At 40.9% G+C, this 24,180-nt stretch overlaps 1 protein-coding gene across 5 annotated transcripts in view; it reads right to left on the minus strand.

The window, feature by feature from the left end:
• The window catches only part of PRICKLE1 (prickle planar cell polarity protein 1), a 107,355-nt gene extending 83,469 nt beyond the window's left edge, over positions 1 to 23,886 (minus strand). For 3 of the 5 annotated variants that reach the window (XR_009505346.1, XM_059935665.1, XM_059935667.1), the window contains exons 1-2: positions 23,680 to 23,886; positions 18,856 to 18,978 (exon numbers count right to left, since the gene is read on the minus strand). The gene's annotated coding sequence lies outside the window, so the exon portion shown is untranslated. Of the gene's footprint in view, positions 1 to 18,855; positions 18,979 to 22,759; positions 22,871 to 23,679 lie in introns of those variants that run through there. The other 2 variants (XM_059935666.1, XM_059935671.1) reach the window with 2 other exon arrangements.
• Between the last annotated feature and the right edge of the window lie 294 nt (positions 23,887 to 24,180).

Consider the following 24,180-nt stretch of genomic DNA (forward strand, 5'->3'; position numbering starts at 1 on the left):
CACCCCCCCATTTTCAAATCAATCAAAAGGCAAAGATATCTTATCTCATTTATTGTATTAGAAAATTAAAATATATGTGCTAACATGGTAAGATTACAAAGGGAATGATTAGGAGGGGGAGGGAAACCTCACTAGAGATTGTCTAAAAGAGTGAAACCCATTTTGAAGATGTAAAAGATGTTGATAACAGACTCAAAGTATATTATACACATAACAGAGCTAAAGGAAATTACGAAAAGTTGCTAATGTTCTTGAAATGTTCCTGCAAGCTGAAGTGAATTCTGAAATAAAGCGCCTCTGGAAGATATCTTAAAAATAAATTTAAAAAAAGAAAAAAATTAGAACTAGCAATGAAAGAAATGAGAAATGAATAAATGAATGAATATATGTAAGAAAAGCCAAAGGTGTAAGGATTCACTAGGAAATAGATGAGAAAGAACCAAAGCAAGGCAAAGACCTGCAGATAAAATTTAAATATCAACTTCATACTGTGGTGAAGACGCGAACAGTTTCCTTATATGAAGAGTGGCTTCAGTACCCTAAATCACAGATGGAAAAGAGAAAAAAATAAATGATATAACAGTGGAAGGAACTTTGCTGCTAAGACAGATGATGGAGATCACTGGCCAGAAACACTGGATCACCAACAAAGACATAGCTTGCATTCAAATTTTAGCAGATTTAATTAAAATTTTAAAATTGTGATCAGGACAATTTCACAGCTCTGGAAGATAAAGAGCTAAGTTACTGCCACAAACAGAAACTTGCCTGTGGTGAGCCAAGTTCAAGCAGGGTGAGTAAGAATACTGACTGCTTTTTTCTCAAACTATACTTACATATTGGGGTTTTTAAAAGCCATTTATATATATATATACACACATATATATACACATATATATGTGTATATATATATTTTTTTTCATTTCTTTGCAAGACTTAATTACAGACAAACAAAAATCCTGATCAGTTGTTTCATAATTAAATAGAATACAGTTGGGAGACCATATAATTTATCATGCAAACCAGGACATTTTTTGAGTGCAATTAATAACTATGTTGGGACAATAGACATAAACCAGGATGTATAGTCATCTTAAATATAGCACAATTCTAAAGCGAAATAACATAAAAAAAATTGGACTCACCACCCACCCTTCTCCCACTATGAAAAATGTCCCTTTCCAAAATGCTATCACAATCCTTCTGGAGGTCATATTTTAAAATGTAGGAATAACATTTCCCAAACTTCACTGAAGAATTCAAAGAAATATCCTCGGAAGGGTTAGTTGTAAAAGGATTTAATTTAATTTTTGTCAGTTTCAGAATCATTTGGATTCCAAAGTCCTAGTGGAAATGTAAACAAAAGCAAAAGGATACATTTACTGTAATGTATCCAGATGTAGAGCTTAGTGTCACTGGTAATAAAGAACAATAATTTAATGATTGCAAAAAGGATTAGCTTGCATTTAATTTGCATTAAATAAATACAAATACATTTTATCTGGGGCAAGACACTAGCACTAGCAAACTGAAAGTAAACAAAGAATCTCAAAAGGAGTTCACATTGATACCACACGTTTGAAAATATCATTCATAAATATCTGAGTCAGTATGGTCAAGGTCAAATACAAATATTAATACCTCAATTAGGGTTCCCAGATTCAGGGACATCTGAGTTGCTGCTGGATATCACTAGCCTTCTGGGGACAGCAGCTCTCTCTGTGCTGAGGAACATTCAAGCAGCACAGCAGGACTGCTGTGGGTGACGCCTAAGGGGAGAGGCCATCAGCGCTGAAAGTTTTAAAACAGGGGGTTCTTCCAAATTCTCATCAGCCAAGCAAGTTGGAGAGAGGGGAGAGCAGTGTGGGGAAGGAAAACGGTGGGTTGGGTCGCCTTAAGAGCCCAGAGACTCTGGGAAGAATCTCCATCTAGGAGGGTGTGTTTTGGAGACAGGGGGAGTAGAGCAGGGGTGTGGGAAGCAACTGTCCCACCTCAACCTCCCCCCATGCCCCATTCCCAAAGTGGTGTTTTATCAGACGCCATAAAGACCCTGATGAACTGGCATTAAAGAAAGCAGCATGGAATACAGGATGGGATCCTTAAGGGACACAGGGAAAGAGAAGAGGTAAACAAAAAGGGAGCCCTTTTTATGGGTTCACTCTCCACAATGACCAAAGGACCAAAGCAGCACCTCCTCCTTACTGGTAAAGCCTGGCTAATCCTGCAATTTTTTTTTTTTTTTTTGCCTCATGGCTTATGGGATCTTAATTCCCAGAGCAGGGATTGAACCCCGGCCCCAGCAGTGAGAACACAGAGCCCTAACCACTGGACCACCAGGGAATCCCCCAATCCTGCAGTTTTATCCATTTGTTCTGTGTATTTGTTTGCATCTGCTTTTTTTTTTTTTTTGCTAATTGCTTTTCACCCACAGCCAGTTCCCCTAGCTTCCTTTTTTCTTTTTAAATCAGCACTGACCTCATGATGCCAGAGGCTGGTGAGGGGAGGTTGCTGGAGACGGACTGGGCTAAAGGAACGGATGGAAGAACTACAACTGCCCTCTGAGGAGCTTTCCTCCAGGCCTCTGGCTTTAAGGCCTGATTCTGTGGCTTTTATACTCACCTACAGTGGGCCAGAATGAGAATCTGGGGGTGGGGGGAGGGGGAGGGAAAATGTGGTTCTGACCTGGAAAGAGACAATCTAAGTAAGATATGGGGGCGCTCTGTCTGGCCTGTGCTGCTAGATGGTTAAAGGCAAAGGAGAGGCTCGAGTGAGATGCTTGACGGGGTGGGCTCAAGAACCAGGCCACGGAGGGCTCATAGGAGAAGCACAATTTGAACGAAGAAGTGGCACAAATTTTCATTTTAGATCACTGGGAAGGCATCAGGGTTACAGTCCAGCAGTCTGGATGGTGGTTTAGTGAATGAAGATGAAGAACTGAATCTTGGAGAGAAGAGGATGGCTGGTCCCAGAAACGTCCAGGAGGTAAATCAGATGGGACTTGTGGTTGAAGGAATGGGAAAAAGAGGAGTGGAGCATAACATTCAGGTTTCTAACTTGGACAACTAGGTGGTTTATGAAGTTACTACCTTAGGACATATATAGATGGTGGGAAAGGTTTGAGGATGGACGGTGGCAAGCAGAGTGGCTGGCCGGGGAGGTGACAGTGGTGTCTCAGCGTAGGTACCCTACGTGTTGATCTCAAGCAAACTAGGGCAAGAACGTACTGGACTCGTGTAAGAAGTCTGGATTCCAGCCTGGTGCTAACATTTAGTTAACTGTGTAACCCACAGTGATTCTCTCAACCATGGGGAACCTGATTCTTCATTTATCAAATGAGACAACTGACCCACAATGTGTTACCAGGACTAAATGAGAATGTGTGTAAAAGCATTTTCAACGCTGAAGCATTGAAAGTCTGAAGCTAAGAAAGCCTCCACACCCCGCTACACTCATCAAACGTTTGGTACTATTTTCGCCCAGGAACCAGAGGTACAGAAGTGGACGGTGATCTCACAGGGACTGATACAGTCGTCAGGATCTGGTGTCCCAAACTTGGCTTTTCACTTGAGAAACATTTATTTACTCATCAAGGAAAACATCTTTGAGCCCCTACTTTACACTTATTCTAAAAACAGAAACACAAGTAACACTGTTTTCCTTAAGGGCCTCAAACTTCAGGGTGCAGGAGATAAAATATAAAGAAATGAATTATAATATGTGTTCAGCACTGTAACAGAGGTTGCATGCCATCTTTGCCAAAGGGTTAGCTAAACTCCTTACTATTCCAATTTTTGTATATGAGGGGCAAAGAGATTATTACTACTATTTTACTTTATTATTGTTTTACTACTATTTTATTTTAATTTTATTTTTTTTGGCCGAGCGGCATGCAGGATCCAAGTTCCCTGATCATGGATTGAACCCATGCCCCTTGCAGTGGAAGCACGTAGTCCTAACCTCTGGACCGCCAGGGAAGTCCCTATTTTAATTTTTCAGTTGAAGTATAGTTGATCTACAATGTTCTGTTAGTTTCAGGTGTACAGCACAGTGATTCAGTTATACATAGGGTAGGTGTGCTAAACACATTTTCGACTTATGGTATTTTCAATTTACAATGGGTTTATCGGGACACCTAACCTGTGGGCTGAGGAAGATTTGCATATGGAATACTTTTCCGTATCAAAAGCAAAATTTTTTATCGTGATATTAAGCTTCATAATGCCCTTATATTTGCAATTTTTATAAAGTATAGTTCAAGTCCACGTTCATTTGGAACAGCAGTGACTGCTTTTAGGTAATGCATTTGTTTTAAGAGAGGAAAGGTCATTTCAAGTTTGTTTAAGACTGCCATCTAGTGCCTCCTTTCTCCCTATTGGATGCAGAGGCTTTCTGTGAGCAAGTCAGTTTAAGGAGAGTCTATAGTTAACTTTCTGGATTGGTTAACTCAGGTTTTAGATAGATAGCAGTAACCTTTTTCGGCTTGGATGTCATTCTTACGGTACCAGCTGTGCCGATTAAGGAAATTAATTGTCCTGCTCAGCAGTCTTAGAGAAAAAGTGAGGAACAGACTTGAAGTAAAGTAAAAAGCAGTCATTTATTATCCTTTGTTGACCTATGCAATTAGACATGACCCTCAAAACAAGACAAATTAACTCCTTTGTGGTGATGTAATCCCTATAACAGATGGATCGATGATGGAAACATGTAACCCCACCAAGGTTCATGTTTAAGATGAGCAGTGTGGCACTGGAAACTCTGCTCTGGCCGGCACAGCTGAAAGATTATGTCAGCGGCTGAACAGCACAGATTCTGAAATCAGAGTCCTGCAGAGACACCTGCTACAGACTAGATAGTTCTGTGTGACCCAAGGCATTCCTTTGTGAATCAATGTGAAATCAATGTCCCAGCATGATGTTAGGTGGAATTGTGCTAATGGACAAGTAAACCAGTAAGGGACACACAGCAAAGGAGACTTCAGCCTTATGAGCTCATTAGCCAGTTGGAACTGGAATAGTTCCAAGACACTTGTGTGGTTATGTCCACCTACCTGAATTACCCTGGGAGTTTCAACTGGATACAGTTCCCTTTCATGAGTCATAGATTATTTAAGTTTTACTGTGCACTGTTAAACAATTGTCATATTCCACGCTTAAGTGGCTGCCTTCCAAATGGGGTATGAAGTGATTTTTGTGATAAAATTCACTGGAGTCCTAAAGTATAAACGAAGTGTACTGGTTTTAGATAAAATTCCATCTGGCAGCTCAACTTATCAAGACACTGATTTGATTTCAACAGCTCACAGAATTATGATTAGGCAACTCTGAATGGCACCCATATTTCTCTTTCTAGAAAACACCTAGTTTACTCATAAGTAAAATAAATCTTTAAGAAAGTCCTTTCATATTTATTTCAGTTTAATATCACAAGTTAAAAATTCCAAATTCAGTGAGTTCTTGAAAATTATTATATAAACTTTAAAATATATAGTCAAAAAAAGAAAATATTTAACTTTATTTTGAAGCAACTATTTTGTATATTTGGGAAATTATTTTCACAAGCATTTATGTGTTAAGGTCAACAATAACCAGTTTAATTTAATATGCAATAGTTTGTGCGAATGTAACCTTAACCCCAGAAGTTGTCTTAGCAAATATAAAACCTTTAATTTCCTAGGCTTTATCGTGTAAATCCCCTCAAATCACCTGTCAAATTCTACCTTCATCTAGCCACGGAAAAATGTAGAGTAAAATGTAGCCTATTTGAACTGTGAAAGTAAGTATAAACGTCATGGATAGGTAATTTTTGCACATGTTAATATTAGAAAAGAAAAAAAACAAATATTTTGGGTTTCTCCATATTATAGACTTGGTATGAGATTCAGAGTCAACAAAAAAGACCAATAAGAGGGATTTTATGAAGAAGTTATTTCCTCCTCCAAGAGAATTCAAAAAGAAGCTAATAGGAAAAAGAAAATGTCCCTGTAGCTTATATTATATATTGATCAAAACCAAAATCCCTGAAACCAGCCTAGGGGAGGGTGAAACCATCCAGCACAAACCCAGTCTGTAGTTAAAGCCAGTGGTGAGAAGCAGACGAACTCCAGGGTCCCAAGCCTTTGGTTTGGAAACAAGCAGGGATTCTGGTGGCTTTTCAAATCCAGCTCCTGGGATGGAAGCTTGCGCTTGTTTTTATGGTACAAGATCATGATCCCCCAGCAGGACTCGGGTGACCTGGGTCTTCAGGTCCTGATGTGCCAACAGCCTCGTGAAAGTCACTTTCATTCATTGAGCATCAGAGGGCTCATTTACTAATTGAGGCCAAGCATCCTTCCTCTTGCATGAGTGCATTCCCCAGCCCAGCCCACCACATCGTGGCATCCTGAAAGATGGAGTGGGTGGGTCACATCTTTGGATCTTCCTTTTTTTTTTTTTTAAATCAATCTTTTTCCTCCATAGGTATTATTTATTTATTTATTTTAATAGCTATTTATTTATTTATTTTTGGCTGTGTTGGGTCTTCGTTTCGTGCGAGGGCTTTCTCTAGTTGCGCCAAGCGGGGGCCACTCTTCATCGCGGTGCACGGGCCTCTCACTATCGTGGCCCCTCCCGTTGCGGGGCACAGGCTCCAGACGCCAGGCTCAGCAGTTGTGGCTCACAGGCCCAGTTGCTCCACGGCATGTGAGATCTTCCCAGACCAGGGCTCGAACCCGTGTCCCCTGCATTGGCAGGCAGATTCACAACCACTGCGCCACCAGGGAAGCCCCTTCCTTTCCTTTTGCTTCCACTCATCACCCCCTTTCTTGTGTTGTACAGGAATATGTCTATGTTTCTTCAATAAATATTTGTTGAATGAATAAAATGAATGAATGAGAGATAAATTTTAAGTGTGAACAATTCGGGTAGATTTCATATTACGATTAACCTTCAAAGATATATAAGCATTTGCAAATGAAAACTATCTGTATTCCAGATATCTTCATCTATACTTTAGAACATTTAAACAAGGAAATATTTATGGGTTTTCCCCCTGCCAAGAAACACTTAAAATATATCACTAATACTTAATTTCCTTATTTAAAAAGTAACACACCTACAGCACAAACTATGGAAAAAATGAAAGAGGGACACAAAGTCATATCCATTCCTAATCTACCCACCAAGAAATAAACCATTACTAACATTTTGCTAATAGAAAAACTTCACGGAGAGTCAGTAGGCCATCCACACAGGGCATCAAACCCAAAGCACCTGGGGACCCATAGGTCCGGGAGAAGGTCCTCAGTTTCTTGTATGTTTTTAAAAGACTTTTCATCAGTTAATCCAGGGAGTTCCTCGAGCATTGCAGGATTGTTTCGTCCTAAAGAAATTTAGTGGCTTCTGATCACTAATTAGACTGTACTCAGTTACACTGAGAAATGTAATGGCCAAATAAATAAGAATATTACACAAAGGAGTCAGCTTGAGAAATGAAAATAATAATCTGAGGGCTGCTTTAAAATACTGGAGCAAAATAACCGAATTACCTTAACAGGTATTATCTTCAAGCCAGGACCACTAAAACATGTGCATGTCAACTAGACCAAAAGCCAAGGATGGGCCCATGCAGGCACCTCTCCCTTGGGTTGCACTAGAATCAGGCTCACAAGCTCCCATCCATTTTTCTCTTTATGGATGGACTCTATTTGGCCAACCTGCAATTCTGATTTACCATCAGTTCTCCTTCCTCTTAAATTGCTGACATATGAATAGGTGACTTGACAAACATTGTTCCCAAAGATTGGGAGACTAAAGTATTTTATCCTAAGAAACAAGAAAGGCAAAGCAAAGGCAATAATTCTTTACAACTATCGTGTGCAGCAGTGGGTGCATGGTCATGGAGATTCTCTAACACAGCCAAGGAAGTGATAATACTTCCTAAATTTGGACTGAGAAAGAAAACGTATTATTAATTCTCTCTCAGCATTTGTATAGATTTCTTCTATCTGTGGTTTTCAAACTGTGTGCAAGGAACCAGGACCCTCACCTGGCTGAGGAGGAGACAAGGGCACTGAAAGGGCAGGGCTATAAACAGGAACTTTTGAGTTGCCAGGTAACATACAGGATGCACGGTTAAGTCTGAATTTCAGACAAACCATCAATCATTTTTTTAGGGACATGCAATATTTGAGACACACTTATACTAAAAATTCTTAATTGTTTACCTGAAATCCAAATCAACTGGGCATCTTGTGTGGTTTTCTTATCTTGACAAATCTGGCAGCCCTATCACTAACTCCCTTTCTCCCTCCCAACAAAAGCAGTTTCTACTTGACGTGCTGGAGTTCCAGATTATCTTGTGTTTGAGAAAAGTGTTCAGCTATCCAAAAAAAGTTTGTAAACCACTCTGCTAGATGAATCTGGGCAACACTCTGAACTCCACTGTCTGTGGACTTCTCATGAATAAAGCAGAGTGCATCTGGTTGTTGTGAAAATTAATTAAAGCTTGTAAAGCCCTTTGCGATTGGCATGTTCAGCCACATATGCTACAAAATATTTATCACATGCCAGACTGCCTGAAAACATACTGATTGCTCAGTGAACAATCAGATGGCAGAAATTCTGAAAGATGTTAAATCACAATCTTAATCTCACCACACTGAAGAACCACATATTGAAACACAGCAGGCCTTCCAGCCTAAGAAGTGAACTTACCTTTGAAAAACAAACATAATGTAATTTGCTTTTAAAAAGTACAGTATTCTAAATTATATTGTTATGGATTTTTTTCAGCTGAATCATAGTTTTTGAAACAGGAGATCAAGAAATAACAATCAGGAAATGAAGAAAACAGTTCATCTCCTACAAGTCTACTGTCTGCTATTTCTACTTGGTAAGGTTTTTTTAGACTAAAAACAAGTTTTTATGAAAACAAAACAGAGATACCAACACAATAAAACACATCTGGTGGCCACTTGGTGACATTTAGGCTCTTTTTTGTCCCAACCATTAGCTTTCATGGAAAGCACTTACAGTACTAAAGCAGATGTCATAAAAGTGCAACACATTATATAATGTTGTCTAAACACTTGAGTCTGAAATTGAAACGTGGCAGTGAAACTGAAGAGTAAATAAATTTAGATTGTACCAACATAACAATGAAAAGACACAAGTGTAAATAAATACCTGGTGGGATGGCCAGGTTAATGCAACATTTAAGGAGAAGAGAGAGCCCTTATTCAGAAGCTTAAAGTCAATTACAGAGAAGAAAGACAGGGTCACAATTAAAGCTGTCAAAACTCATCTCTTACTTTTGATTGAAACTGAAGTTTTATAAAGGTGACAATAAGTCCATGACTAAGAGCATAATTAATCTTAGAGCCAGATATAAAGATTTGCAATTCACTGAGCATCATGCTTGTCTCATGTTTCCTGCCTTTGCACACACTTTGCCTTCTCCCCAACCTGAGTCATTGTCCAATTCTAATGGCTTGGTCAACTCCTATTCAGTCGTCAAGACCCATCTCAACCATATCCTCCTCTCTGGAGCCTTCCTTAAAAATTCACACAGAACAAATGATTTCCACTTTTAGCTTTGTGCCACTACTATATCTAGTACATTTCTATTCCTGCCTCTACCACAGTATTTCACAAGTGCTTAAATGCCTTCCTTCCCTACAAAATGGTGAGCTTTTTAAAGACAGGAACCATTCTTGTTTGATGTTTGTATTCCCAGAGCCTAGCACAGTGCCTGGCAAACCACAGGACTCAATGAGGGTGTGCTGAAGTGAAAATGATGCCCCCAAACTGAAATAAAAATGGGAAGTTTAACATTAAATGGTTAACATGCGTTTGTAAGTGCAATTTCTTCTTACCTTTCAGAGGAGAGAAAAGGCGGTAGAGAATATGCAAAATAGCTACCATCACTTTGAAGTGAATAAATGGTCAGGAAATGAGGCAGAAGATGAAAGGTTCTGTATGTCCGTTTAAGGAGCTAGAACAACAGAAACTACAGTGAGCTGTCCCTAAAACATCTCTGCAAAAGTATGCCAACTGTAACCTGGAGGGCTGGCCTCCAGACCAAGGAGCAGATGCGACTTTATTTATATTCCTCCCTCTAACCTTCTGCTGAGAAGGCCCACAAAGGTGTCATTAAGAGATGGAATGCCTTCTTGCAGCACTTTCACACACTCATTACCATCTGATAGCGTTTGATCTCTGAGTCATGGCTGAAGCGACCCAGATTCAAACTGGTGATTATTAATGTCACATTTCTATAGGACTTCCTATTGGAACAGCACTTATAGTCACTTGCAAATCTGCTGGGATCGGGGCCACGGCTCATTGAGTTGTTCATCTGAACAACTCACAAACTCCATCTTCGGAGATATAATATAAGTAGTACCCTACTTCCCAGTGGGCCGTCTGTAACTTCAGGCTCAGGCTAATTAGAATGTGAATAAGATCCAAGGGTCTGAGAATTTGCATAAAAGTTAGTGATTTAATTAATCACAAAAATGATTTTTGCTACAAAAATGGAACAGCCAGGCCAGTACGTATGGTGACACAGGCCAACATGTATTATCTAAGATTAATACAGAAAGAGTTTCACCACTGACTGCATATTTATACCAGCTTTTATTGGGAGAGGTGGGGAGATAAGAATATTATTATGGTTTAAAAAAATATTAAGAATGCAACTAAAGTGGATGCTGGGCTACTCTTATTTTCCAGCAAACCCTCTCTAAACCTCCCCCAATTAATTCCAATTTGGTCAATGGACACGCACATTTTTTTAAAATTAATTAGTTAATTTTTGGCTGTGTTGGGTCTTCGTTTCTGTGCGAGGGCTTTCTCCAGTTGTGGCAAGTGGGGGCCACTCTTCATCGCGGTGCGCGGGCCTCTCACTATCGCGGCCTCTGGAGCACAGGCTCCAGACGCACAGGCTCAGTAGTTGTGGCTCACGGGCCCAGTTGCTCCGCGGCATGTGGGATCTTCCCAGACCAGGACTCGAACCTGCATCCCTTTGACTGGCAGGCAGGTTCTCAACCACCGCGCCACCAGGGAAGCCCAGGACATGCACATTTTAAACAAAATCATAATCACTATTTTTTTTTAAATTTATGTATGTATGTATGTATTTATTTTTGGCTGCATGGGTCTTCTTTGCTGCGCGCAGACTTCTCTAGTTGCAGCGAGTGGGGGCTACTCTTCATTGCAGTGGCTTCTCTTGTTGTGGAACATGGGCTCTAGGCATGCAGGCTTCATTAGTTGTGGCACGTGGGCTCAGTAGTTGTGGCTTACGGGCTTAGTTGCTCCGCGGCATGTGGGATCTTCCCGGACCAGGGCTCGAACCTGTGTCCCCAGCATTGGCAGTCAGATTCTTAACCGCTACACCACCAGAGAAGTCCCTATAATCACTATTGATTACATAAGTAAATGAACATACTACTTTGAGTCTTACTTTATAAATTTTCCATATTTCCCATGTATAAACACAGTACTCACGTTTGTAACTTTTAGTATGAATATAACTATGCCATTGTTGTAACTACATCAGATTAATAATTTGCTCTGAATATTACTACATTTTTTTAGCTCCTCATATTAAATTATAACGTAACTTATTAAACCAGACTTTTGGTAAGGGGAAGTGTACATTCTCTTAGGTCTTTAAAACACAGCTACTGTTGAATTTTGAATTGGCCACACTGAATCATGAATAAAGAGACCATTTTTAAAAGTTGCACCTGGTTAACATGAATAATTTTGAGTAGATTGTGAAATAATTCTAGTCAGGGACTAGGTAATGAAGAAAATTAATAATAATAACAATATTAGCTTCCATTTATTAACGATTCCCCTAAAGTTTTAGCCTCCAAATCCAGTATTTTAGAATCAAGGAAATTCTGAGCTTAAAATGTCATCAGGCCTCTCACATCATTCAGGAAACTGAGGCACAAAGTGGGTAAGAAGTCCAAAAAGTTAAGTGACTTGTCCAAGATTACATGTAAGTTAGTAGTAGTAGAGGCTATAATTATCTAAAAGCATTTAATATAGAACAAATATACGCACAGCAATGTTTACAAAACAATAAAACATCATCAAACTATTTTAGATAGATTATAAGTGCTTATTTTTCCTCTTTTTTTGTTTGTTTCTTTCTTTAGAAAAATTGAACTACTAATTTATTTAGGAATCATCAAACCAAAGCTCCTTAGGAAGGTGCATCTTGAACAAACAGGCAGCTTCCCCATCAGTAAATTGGGGACAACCTTGGTTAGACCTCTACACAAAGATGCAGTGAAGGTAAATAAGATGAATCTGAAATTGCTTTGTGTACTTCGGAGGTATTAGCTGTATTAGTAATAAACAACCCCTGAGTAAAACATGATCATTTCTGGACAAATACATTGGCGCAGCTCCTTAACAGGAAAGCTGACTCACCGCCAATTTAGCCCTGGAACCTGAGACATTAAAATAATAATTTCAAGCAACCAGGTTTCTTGCTAAGCTGGCTGAAATCACTTAGAGGATTAGCTTTTCACCTCTAGAATTTAAGTCAGGATTTCTTGAGTGAAAGATAGTCCATCATCCTTATTTTAACATAAAAGTCTGTCAGAAGATACTACCTTTTTTTTTTAAGGTTACAGAGCAGCATGGGTGCATTATGAAGTGGGAAATCACATAGCTCACAAATATTTGGTCTTACTTCTATTAATATAGCATCCATTCGCTATATGATTACATATCATTGAGCACTTTGTGGTGGAGAGAAGGGAGGAGGGGTATTTGATCAGTTTCTTTCCTCATACTCCATAACATTTCTCTGGCTTTATTCAGATAAGGGAGGAAACAGCTCAGAAACTCCACTGTAGCTGCCACCCGCACCGCCGCACCCCCCCCCCCACGCCCCCAGCCAAATACACCAAAAGACTCTGTTTTGGAGATTTTCACTCAGATAAAAACAGCAGTCAGGTCTCTGGGGTTTTTTTTGGTTTTTTTAAAGGTTACTTTATGACATATAGATTTTTCTTTCTTTTTTTTTAATTTATTTTTGGCTGCGTTGGGTCTTTGTTGCTGCGCGCGGGCTTTCTCTAGTTGAGGCGAGTGGGGTCTACTCTTCATTGTGGTGCGCGGGCTTCTCATTGCAGTGGCTTCTCTTGTTGCAGAGCACGGGCTCTAGCCACGCGGGCTTCAGTAGTTGTGGCATGTGGGCTCAGCAGTTGTGGCTCGCGGGCTCTAGAGCGCAGGCTCAGTAGTTGTGGCGCACAGGCTTAGTTGCTCCACAACATGAGGGATCTTCCTGGACCGGGGCTCCAACCGTGTCCCCTGCATTGGCAGGCGGATTCTTAACCACTGTGCCACCAGGGAAGTCCTGGTTTCCGTTTTTACTTTATATATAACATTAAAATGGTCCACAAATGCCTACCCTGTAAAATGAGGGTGGCCATTTGCTAACTTTATGGTTCTATTATAAGAATGAGAATGTAAGAGTAAAACACTCTAACTAGCTTATACACATTATTATACATATTATTAGATCAGGGAGGGGTGTTCCAATTCGAAGCTCCCTAAATATTTGCAGTCATTCATTCTGCAGGCACTATGTGCCTATGTGCCAGGCACTATAAGAATGGGCATAAAGCCATATACAAGACAGCATAGAGATTTCTTCCTGGAACAAACAGCTACAATAAGTAGGTATCTGTCCAGGAGTGGTAAGTGCTATGGAGAAAAGTGAAGCAGGTTAAGGGGTTTTGGGAGTGCTAACTGGTGGCTGGGAAGGCAGGGGCGCTGCTGTTTCATGTAAGGTGATCAGGGACGGCTTCCCGGATATCAGATGCCTTTTGAGCCGATACCTGAAGGGATGGAGTGAGCCATCTTCCCACTTGGAAAAACCAACACGTGTGCTTTTATATTAGCTTGAAGTCCAGAACAAACAAGAAGATTAGCTGTGAAACTTCAGGAAAGTGAAACCTACAAATAATAAGGCTTATACCATACTTTGGACCAGCCCTCAATTTACCTCCAATGATCCTGAAACCCTGTTTAGCGACTACTTAATCTTTTTCCTGACTAAAGTGCCTCACAGTAGTATCCCTTCACATAATGACTAAGAGAGAGCTTTCCTGTTAACGTTGTACAAACAACCCAAGCAGATAACTCAGGTGTCAGTGTCCACTCTGAGGCCCTGATTAGTTGATCTGGCAGTGGGTGTAGGAAAAAAGAGCTCACGCTAGCTGATTTTGCTACTGGCCATGCCTTCACAGTGAAAAAGTTCAGAGGAAACTGGACAGTTATCCAGGTTTTAAAGAGGTGAATTTTTAAAGTTCTTTTAATTAAAAACAAAGCACCCTTCCTCCCCTCAAGAATGGCAACATACAATAACAACAAAAAAATCAAGTAAACTAGGTAAGTATCAAATGTCTCCTTTTGTTCCTATTATGCAGACACAGCCAGCAGTTACACTGATTGGTTTAAGTTCTTTTTATTTAGTCTATGTTCTACAGTAATGGTAATAATGGATAATGATAGGAAATAACCCAATTTTTCAAAGACTGAAGAAAAGAGCAAAGAAACAAAATGGGCAACAAACTCTTTTAATCAATTTGCACAAAACTATGCAACCAAGAATTTTCCTACCCTTGATAATAAAACTTTCAGATGCATCATAGTTATGAGAAAAACAGAGTGTGCTTCTCATATTTTATTGAGATTTTCTGATTTATCGTACCTAGAACAATATATATATGTGTATACATACACATATATCTATGTATACACACATGCACTGTGGATATGGACACTTTAAAAGCACTTTATATGTTATGAAATATATGATGTGGAATCATGTCTGTAAAAGGATCCAACATAATTGCTGGCTATAAAAAACAATTATAATTAGCAATCGATTTAAAAATTTTGACCTTTGTAATTTAAAATATTTTAAAATAAGACTTAAAATTGTAATAAAGTTGTAAATTTGTCAGATAAGCTCTGAAACCTTTATAGTGACTTGGTTGGGTTATACTTCTTAAACTGACACACATAGGTCATGGCAGAAAATTGAACAATCATTCATTCAACAAATGCAGGAGCCCAAGAGATAAGGAAACATAAGACACATTATGGTTTTCATAGAATAATCTGTTTTTCATAGTACATTAATTACACTTTCAAGTAATATGCTTAGTATCTTTTTTGTCAACCTCCAGATACCTTTTCAGGTGATGTAACTCCACATTTAAAGCAATGAGACCAATTGTTAATCTGGGAAAAACTACAATCAGTACACTATAGAGTATCCCAAAAGTCTGAAAACATAAGGGAAATAATGTATTTATTATGTTATTTTTCAGATGAACAATTACATCCATTGTTTTAAATTTGGAGGCACTTTACCTGAAAGGTAACTGGAGGCTGACAAAAAACATATTGAGCATATTATTTTACTTTATTTCATTTTTAATTTATCTTTTATTGAGGTAATATTGGCTTATAACATTATATAAGTCTCATGTGTACAGCATTATATTTATACTTCTGTGTACACTACAGAATGTTGACCATATTATTTTAAAATAACTAACATCACATTTTCAAAGATTCCTGAGTTTTGGGGCTCTCTGTTGTTGAGTGTCCATTATGTGCCAGGCACTGTGTTAGGCGTTGGGTATGAAATGGTGAACTAACGTGGTTCCTCCCTTATATCAATTACCATCTACTCACAGGAGCAGAACATAGATCTTCCCAGAGCTGAGTTAAAATGATGTCTATATTTTGACAGCAACATTAGGAATGAATGTAGCTGTTAAGAATGAATGAACAAATGAACAAAACAGAAAGGAAGGAAGGAAAGAAAAATGTTCAGTCTAGTAGGATTAGAAACATAAAATTTTAGAACTGGAAGGAAATCTTAGAGATCATCTAATTTAGTGGCTCTTAACCACAGCTGTGTATCAAATTACTTGAAGAGCTTTTTCAAGTTAAATGTGCAAGACCCCACCCCAAACCTGCTGCCTTAACAATCTCTGTGTGTTTGCATTTTGAAAAAGCTCCATAGGTGTTTACGGTTCAAACCTTTGGTTAACATGCACTGACCTGGCCTAATTCCCTTACTTTGTATGTGAGGAACTGAGGCCCAGAAAGGCTGAGTGGCTGACTAGAAATCACACAGCTATGAGACTACAGTCCAAATTTTCTGATTTTCAGAAAATGATGGTAGAAAAACTGTCTTTTTCTGTACTATTATATTGCATCACCACTGTCTGTTCTTGAATCTCTGCTCAAGAAGAAACAGGATAAATGGACAAGTACTTGACCAAAAGTTACTGAACCAAAGTAAAAAAAAGCTAGTGTGTACAGGCAACATGAACACATAAAAAACAAAGACCCATCATGTACCATTGTAACCTGGTTGCTTCCTGCTTAAACAGCCAAGTCAAGCCAGTTTAAAACTCTCCCACACAAATATCATTATTCCTATCAGTTTCTCATTTCAGCACTGCACTGAATAATAATTTTGGCTTTTGTGGGTAAGGAGAAGAAGAGAGTGATTTTTTCTGGTTTATTCCTAAAATTCAGAAGGTTAAAAAAAAATATGTTTCCAATACCTCAATATGAAGAAAGCCTGGTCTGCTTTTAACACGTTTGGCAGTATTTGAGGACATGTTTTTGGCTATTAGCCTGACAAGCTGTTTAAGCTTATAGAAGACCCACAAAGGGAACTTATATGATTAAGTTAGTTAAACACAAACATCTTTTCTGTATATTTTATTCCCTCCCTTCACATTCACAAAAACATAAAAGGCTAAAGCATTTCAGAACTAGGTGAGGGGGCAAGTTATTTATCACTTCAGCTCCCTTCCCAAGGCTTGTGTAAATAAGAACTGAAGCTACTCAATGAAATTATTCATATGATCCTTGCAAGGAACAAAGCTAAGCCTCAGAAAGGAGTTCAAAATTCCTACAAAGCATATGAATTTTCTTACAAGAAACATCTGTGATTCTCTAATGCACTTCAGAGCTAACTTTATCTCTTTCTAAAAATTATGTAACATGCACATACTTCAAGCACTGAACATACTTATTAATTACATAGTCATGGAAGAATTTAAAATGCTGTCTTCTTTTGACACACATTATAACAAGTATTTCAACACTAGAGCACTAAGGAGTCTTCTTACATAAAATCTAACAGTTCCTGAAATTGTTTGGCAGAGATATTTTATTTATTTATTTTTAGGTCTTTTTTAAAATTAGTTATCTATTTTATACATATTAGTGTATCTATGTCAATCCCAACCTCCCATTTCATCCCATCACCACTCTCCCTTCCCCACTTTCCCCCCTTGGCGTCCATACGTTTGTTCTCTACATCTGTGTCTCTATTTCAAGGCAGAGATATTTTAAAGCAAAACAAAATGCCATGCTATCTAGGTCTTTTTCAGATCCTAATGAAGGAACGTAGATTATTCAAGCACGTAAATAACAGAGTTGGAAACATCAATTACAGTTAACAAGTTATGAGTTTCTTCAGAAGAATACCATACTATTTACTTATCACTGAGATAAAAGACAAAAAAAAAAAAACAAGTACAAATGCCTCTCGTGAAACTATAACATGGTCTAAATCAGTTTACTATTATTAGATTAAAAGAGTGTTGTGTATGAGTGTGTGTGTGTGTGTGTGTGTGTGTGTGTGTGTATCCAGAAGACTGCACTGCAACGAGGGCAGAGGAGCTGGCCAATATAGAAATGGGTTTTAATAGACTTTCTACTTCAACCATAGTTACTATAGTGGGTTTTGTCACTATAGCAATGGACCTGGGTGGGCTGAGTATTTGGCAGGCTGGGGTACTCAGCTGGTAAAGCAACATAAATCTCATTCTACCTTGAGTTGAGTAAATTTCCTCTGAGAAGGTTTGCTTCATTGAAAGAGTTTTCAAGGAGAAAGGACAAGTCTAAGTGTCGGTTGGTGGGTGCTTCTTACACTAAGGCTAACCTCGCACCCTCTCCTAGCTTTGGTCAAAGGCCCCCACCATCGTTCATTAGTGGTAGGACATTGGATGCAGGCAGTAACTTAACCTCCAGGATCTCAATGATCCCTAGCAGCCTGGGTTAATTTCAGCTCTCTCTACAGGGGCTACATGAAACATGGCATTTACAAATTTGGATTATACAGCACTATTTATTACATGATGGAAGATTTCCAAAAATGCCAGAAGAGATGTTGGCATTTATGCAAGTCAACTACTGTTCAACCCAAAGAAGCACTATATTCTATAGGATGTGTTTGCCAGGATTGAAAGAGCCTATGTGAAAACACCCTAATTGGGACCATCTTAGCACCTCAGCTATTGGATACCCTCTAGCTCTAGGTGTTATGTTTCAAATGGGCCAACAAACCATCCTGGAAACAGAACTCCCCAGTCCTGCAACTAATCCCTTCACTCTAAATCCTGAAAGTGTATATTTTCTTATTTTCAGATTTAATAAGTCAAGTATATCTGGTAGCTATTAAAAGATTTAAGCCACTACTGTTTTAAAAGGTTTCAGTGTTCAGAGATTTCAAGCCCACAGAGGGGGTGATCTGGCGGGTTTGGTGGCTGTAGAATGGTGAAATTATTTCCATGGTTCCCTCCCTGCCCCGCTCCCCCTCCCCCATGCCCACTGTTTTAAGAATATTCTTATTGAACTTTTCTCTACTTTTTTAATGTGTCTTTAACATATGTTCATGGGCTCACAAAAAGAAAAGTAGAAGAAGTTGAAGGAAAGACACTGTACCCAATAATCTTCAGTGACCTAAATAGATAATTATAATGACAGATTCCCTAAAGAAGGAGGGGGAAAAATTCGAAAAACGTTGGCTACTTACAATATGTGATCAGATAACCTTTCCTTCTTTTCTTCTTTGGGGAAATCCAAACTGCTGTACAATGTTTCTTTAAGTTTTCCTTTATTGAACAGTCCTCATGCTTGCACAAAGCCAAGGGCCATCCTAGAAAACCAGGGCCAATACTGTGTCACATTAAGTGGTGGCTACCTTATATCAGACTTTTTTTAAAAGGTGACAAAAATGGGGTGGGGGAGAGAAGGTGGTTATAAAAAGCTTCCCAGGAAACCAAATAACCTTTATTTAAATTAAAAGCAATCACAGCCTGATTCTTGGAACACACTTGGAAATGCTTTTTGGCATGCAGCTGCTACATGCCGCCAATATTGTGTGTAATTGGAAACATTTCAAACAGAATTGTTACCAAAGTCAAAGACCATAATTGTAAGCTGTGGGATCTGCACTGCAGATAAAAGCAGGGCAGCTGAGGGAGAGCACGCTGCACCCAGGGGTCTCCTTAAGGCCACATCTGACTACAATATTTTCACTGTATTATTGACAACTCTTTCTTTCCAGAGGCCCAATGAGACAAGAAGGAAACAGAGAGAAGCGTACACAAAGCAAAAACTGGTGGGTGCTATAAATCAGCAGTCGGGACAAAACTCTTAGAAAGGAGTACATGACTTTAGTACTTCAACAACTGAAATAACACAGCCCGCACTTTTTTTTTTTTTCTTCTGAAGTGTAATCCACTAGAAATGAAAGGCTTCTCTCCCAAGAGTTTAGAACAAACCTACCAGTGAGAAAAAAATGCAACTGCAGTCGAACTGGTCAGTTGTTTTTTAGGATCGCTTCGGACGAAGTTACGGACAGGAAGGAAAAATTTCAGTAAGGGGGAATGACAGCTGCTCGCTAGTTTACAGCCCTAAGTTTTAAAATGTTTACACTGGCTTCTGCCTTGCTGGTATTTTTATTTTTATTTTACATTTAAAATCTCTCTTCATAAGGAAATGAATCTGGAGAGGTCTAATCAGTTCAGGCTGGGCAATCGTTCTTGTTCTAGAGAGGTCCCTTCAAAAGTGACCAAAATGCATTTAGAGTTTAGTCTAAACAAGCGCACAAAGCAGAGACACAGGAAGAATTACTGCATTCTTTTTGAGAGGTTTGAACCGCCCCCCACCCCCCGCACCGCCCCCGGGGGACTGGAAATAGAGCCAGCGGACAACTGGCTCAGGAACGGTTCTTGGAAAAATCGTGTCATTCTGGCACACGGGAGAGGGGTCCGATTATTCTGTCGTGTCTCTGCGCCAGGAGTGTCATGACATCAGCGTGCTTCATCTTGTAAAGCCTGTCTCTTCGCACCATCCCTCCTTCAGGAGAGAGGAGAGTGAGGGAAATGGAGAGGGAGGTGGACCCCCATGTGCAATTTCGGGCCAGGCCTTTTCCACTGTTCCAAAATGTTCCTCCACCAACACACACTTAGTTAACCTCCGCGACATCACTTCTGCACGGCCACAGACAGGAAGGTTGGCTATTGGTTGCTGGCGGCGCTGAGGTGCTAGGCTTGTGTGCGTCCAGAGACGGAAGAGTCCAGAAGGGGGGCCGGCTGGGTCCTGGCACTCGGCTCTGGCTCCACGTACCGCCTGAGGTTTCGAGGAACTGCATCAAGGCAGAACTTGGCACCAGGACTACTGTACTTCCCTCTCCCAGCTCGTTTGCTAATACGACCTTCTGAAGACATTAGTGTGTAATACGGTACTGCTTTATTCTGTGACCAGAAGACAAAGCAGGAGTGGCCCCTCAAAACACCACCAACCAACCAGCCAAGAAATATAACTCATTCACTTTCCTAATTCCTCTTGATTGTGAAATAATTGGACCTGCATTTAAGCAAACTGAATATTCTCACATGAATAAGAGTTAAACAATTAACATTATTTTATGTAACCTGGAGGGAAAAAAAGAGAGCTATTTTTTTTGCATCTTTAACATTTCTATGCACAGATGAGAATCACTTTGATTTTTAAAATTACTTTCCTTCTTTAAAAGGAAAAATTTACTCTTTATAAACTACTTTAATGGGAAAATTAACAGTAGTAACTAGAATAATCTTTTCTGAAAATTGTTCCCAGTAATATGGACAACCCAAACTGTATCACTAAAATAGTTACTTAATTACTGGAGAATCATTTAAAAAATTCTTGTTCCATCTCACGAGTATTATGAAAAGTCACTCATAATACTCAAGTATTTGTTTTTGGTTTTCAAGTAATTATAAACGGTTTTAGAGAAATTATCTTACAGTGTCACTTTTTAAAACTTAGATTTCAGCTTACTTTTTAAAATTCTAACTTAAGAAATTTTAAATTGTAACCTTTTTTCTTTTGTGTCTTTTCAGAGTTATCATAGCAGAGGACATTGGAATAACCAGACTTTTACCCATATCTGACTCTAAACTTAATAGTTTAGCTATTAACCCTATAAGGGTCTTTTTTTTCCTCCAGCTGATATTAGCTTTTATTTGGGTGACCCAAGCTGACTCATTACAACCTCCTTTATTATAGAGACAAATGGCGGTTCCATGGACCTTGATTTTGAAAACATGATAAACTTTTAATTAAAGGTTCAGTGGTATTGCTGGCAGAACTGATTGAATCTGTCACTTGAGTAAAATACATCACTTTTCTTTTAAAAACCTGTGAACCAACAGGCTCCCTCAGTGATAAATCACCAATTAGTACCAAATTAAGAATTGAAAAATTAATTTACAAAATCCATTCTCTCACATCAATATAGCTACCCCTATGTCCCATCCAGTCCTTTAGCCCTCTCTCCCTCCCTCCCACACTGATTCACAAGAAGAAGTCACTATTGTTAGCCATGGCTTATTAAAAGAGATTCTCAAGTTCATCAGCAAGTGTGCTAACTTTCAACTGTGGGTAACGTGCATTCATTTCTAGCACCTTTTAGTATTAATAGGTAGAGCACATGCATTGTTAACCTTTAAATCCTTTGTATAAACATTTCTGGAAGAGCTTGTAAAATATCTCCTTCTGTGTTTCCTGACTCGCCAGTTGATGGCATTTAGGAACCTCCTGGTACCAGCAGGTGCTGTATTTTGTTTTCTTCAGGCTCCAGCTGGGCTACAATGACAGATTCCTGTCCCAGGCCCAGCCCAGCCACCTAGGCTAGGACCACATGGAGGCAAACTGAACCGGGCCCCGCCAGACAGCAAGATAAATGGCTGCTGTTTAAGTTTAAAATCCCCTAGTGGGAGTAAATATTGTTCCAAAGAAAAAGGCTTGACAAATATTGCGTCATCCTTCCAGAGCTGTCTTGATTAAAGCAGAATCTTTGGATTAAGTTGGTGCTCCATTCAAAATGTATCTATCTTGCTGTCATGGGATTTTTTTTTTCCTTCCTAGAGTCTGAAAACAGACATATTGTTGGGGATGGTGAAACAAGGCTGCCACCTCCCAAGGGGCTAGAGTCCACTCTGATAATAGAAGGCGGCTGAACATTGACACTTCACTGAGGATAATGGAGACAGCAAAGGCTTAGTGGGAAAAGGCCAGTTGTCACCTAAGTGACAGGCAACAGCTGAGCTCACACATCTGGAGCCAGACCAGGGCAAACATTCAGCAACCCTCACCGGTCTACACCTTGGGTTTGGTCTGAAGTAACAGACGAAGTTCCTTTTACTCCGAAGGCACATTAGAAATTAACTGATGGTGAACCGCATCGATTATATAACATCAGCTGTAGACAGTGCCTTCTGAAGTCTGGTTAAAATCGGGAGGTAGACAAAACTGTACCGGCATGCACAAATACAATTTCATTACATGTAATCTGTCCTTCATAAAACCCGTCCCCAAAGCCACATATATATGCACGCTTTTTATAGCACAAATGCATCTGAACTCCTCGGGAGAGGCAAGATCCTTACATGTTCTTTTCCTTTAGGCAGTTCCCATGCTGTGTTCTTCACCTTGCTCAGGGCCGCAGCTCTGCCTACCATACTCTTCAAAATCAGCAACCAAACGTGTTTGGCTTATGACTCTGAATCCTCCTTAGGGAAGCTGGAACCCACGGCAGTGCCAGCCATCCTCCCCCCACCCCCACCTCCTTCTTCAGCCTCCTGAAGACAAGCTGTGGACGATTTTCCCAAAGTCCCCCAAATAACACGGCACTGCCAACAGTCACTGGCGATGCCGTCTGTTTTTCTTAGAGGGCAATGAAAATTTAACAGCTTTCTGCTGCATCCTGAGTCCCGGTCCTGCTAATTATTAACATGCCCAGTTTCTCCAACTTTTTCTGCCTAAAGGGAAGAAGACGCTCCCATTCTTTCCCATATACGTGCAAAATCCGGAAAACACCACTGCGGGGGCGGGGGCGGGAGGGGGGAGCTGATGCACCTCAGCCAAAAAGCAATCGGCCCTTTCCCCAGAGCGTTAGGGGAGAATAGGCACCCTGCCTCCGGACGCCAGTAGGTGACAGGCGATCCTAAGAGGTGGACACGGACCAATGCACCCCGGCCTCCCCGCGCCCCGCATCGCCCCAACTCTGGGGCCGCTGAGCGGGTTTCCACGCAGGAGAGAATCAAGGGAAGAGTTGGTTGTGATGCAGCAAGCAGCAGCCGTGCGGGCAGCCTATCTGAAGCCCTCTTGGTGCTGCAGCCCCAGTATCTGCTTTCACTGTCTACCCAGCCCAACAAACCGACTATGCCCATCTCCCCCATTTTCTGCGACACCGACCCAGTCTGGGTGTCACAGACCCCCCGCAGTGACGCGGACCGTGCCGGGCCCTTCCCCCGCGGCGCTCTCCCCTCACCGCCGCACCCGCAGCCCCTCTGCGGAGCCCACTCACCCCGGCGAGGGAGCGGGACTCGGCTGGACTGTCGTCGGCGCCGCGGCGGGTCTGCGGAACTGAGGTCCGCGGCGTCAGCGGCGGGCGAGGGTGTGCAGCACGCGAACCATCCGAAGTCCGGGACGTGGCCGTGCCGGCCGCGGTGCCCCTCGCGGAGGTCAGCGCAGGCTGTGCGAGGCGGACACGCTCCGGGGCGCGCTGTCGGGCGCGGCGGCCGCGGGAGGCGGCGCTCGCTGGGCTGCAGGCGGAGTGCGCCCTGCTCCCCAGCCCGCGCCGCGCTGCCGCGCACCCCGCCCTCGGCCGCCTGCCCGGCGCTAGCGAAAACGCGGAGCGCGGACGCCGCCGCGGGATCAGGGCTGTTCGCGCGCCCACGCGCCCCTGGCTCCGCCTGGAAAGGCCGGGTCGGCGCCCGGCTCCGGCGGCGGGGCGGGCAGGACCGGCTCGGCGCAGCGGGAGGGCTGAGCTGGGCGCGGGGGATCTGCTGGATGAAGTTCGCCTGGG

This window comes from Balaenoptera ricei, chromosome 10 (assembly GCF_028023285.1).
Source record: "Balaenoptera ricei isolate mBalRic1 chromosome 10, mBalRic1.hap2, whole genome shotgun sequence".
In the NCBI taxonomy this organism is placed as follows: Eukaryota; Metazoa; Chordata; class Mammalia; order Artiodactyla; family Balaenopteridae; genus Balaenoptera; species Balaenoptera ricei.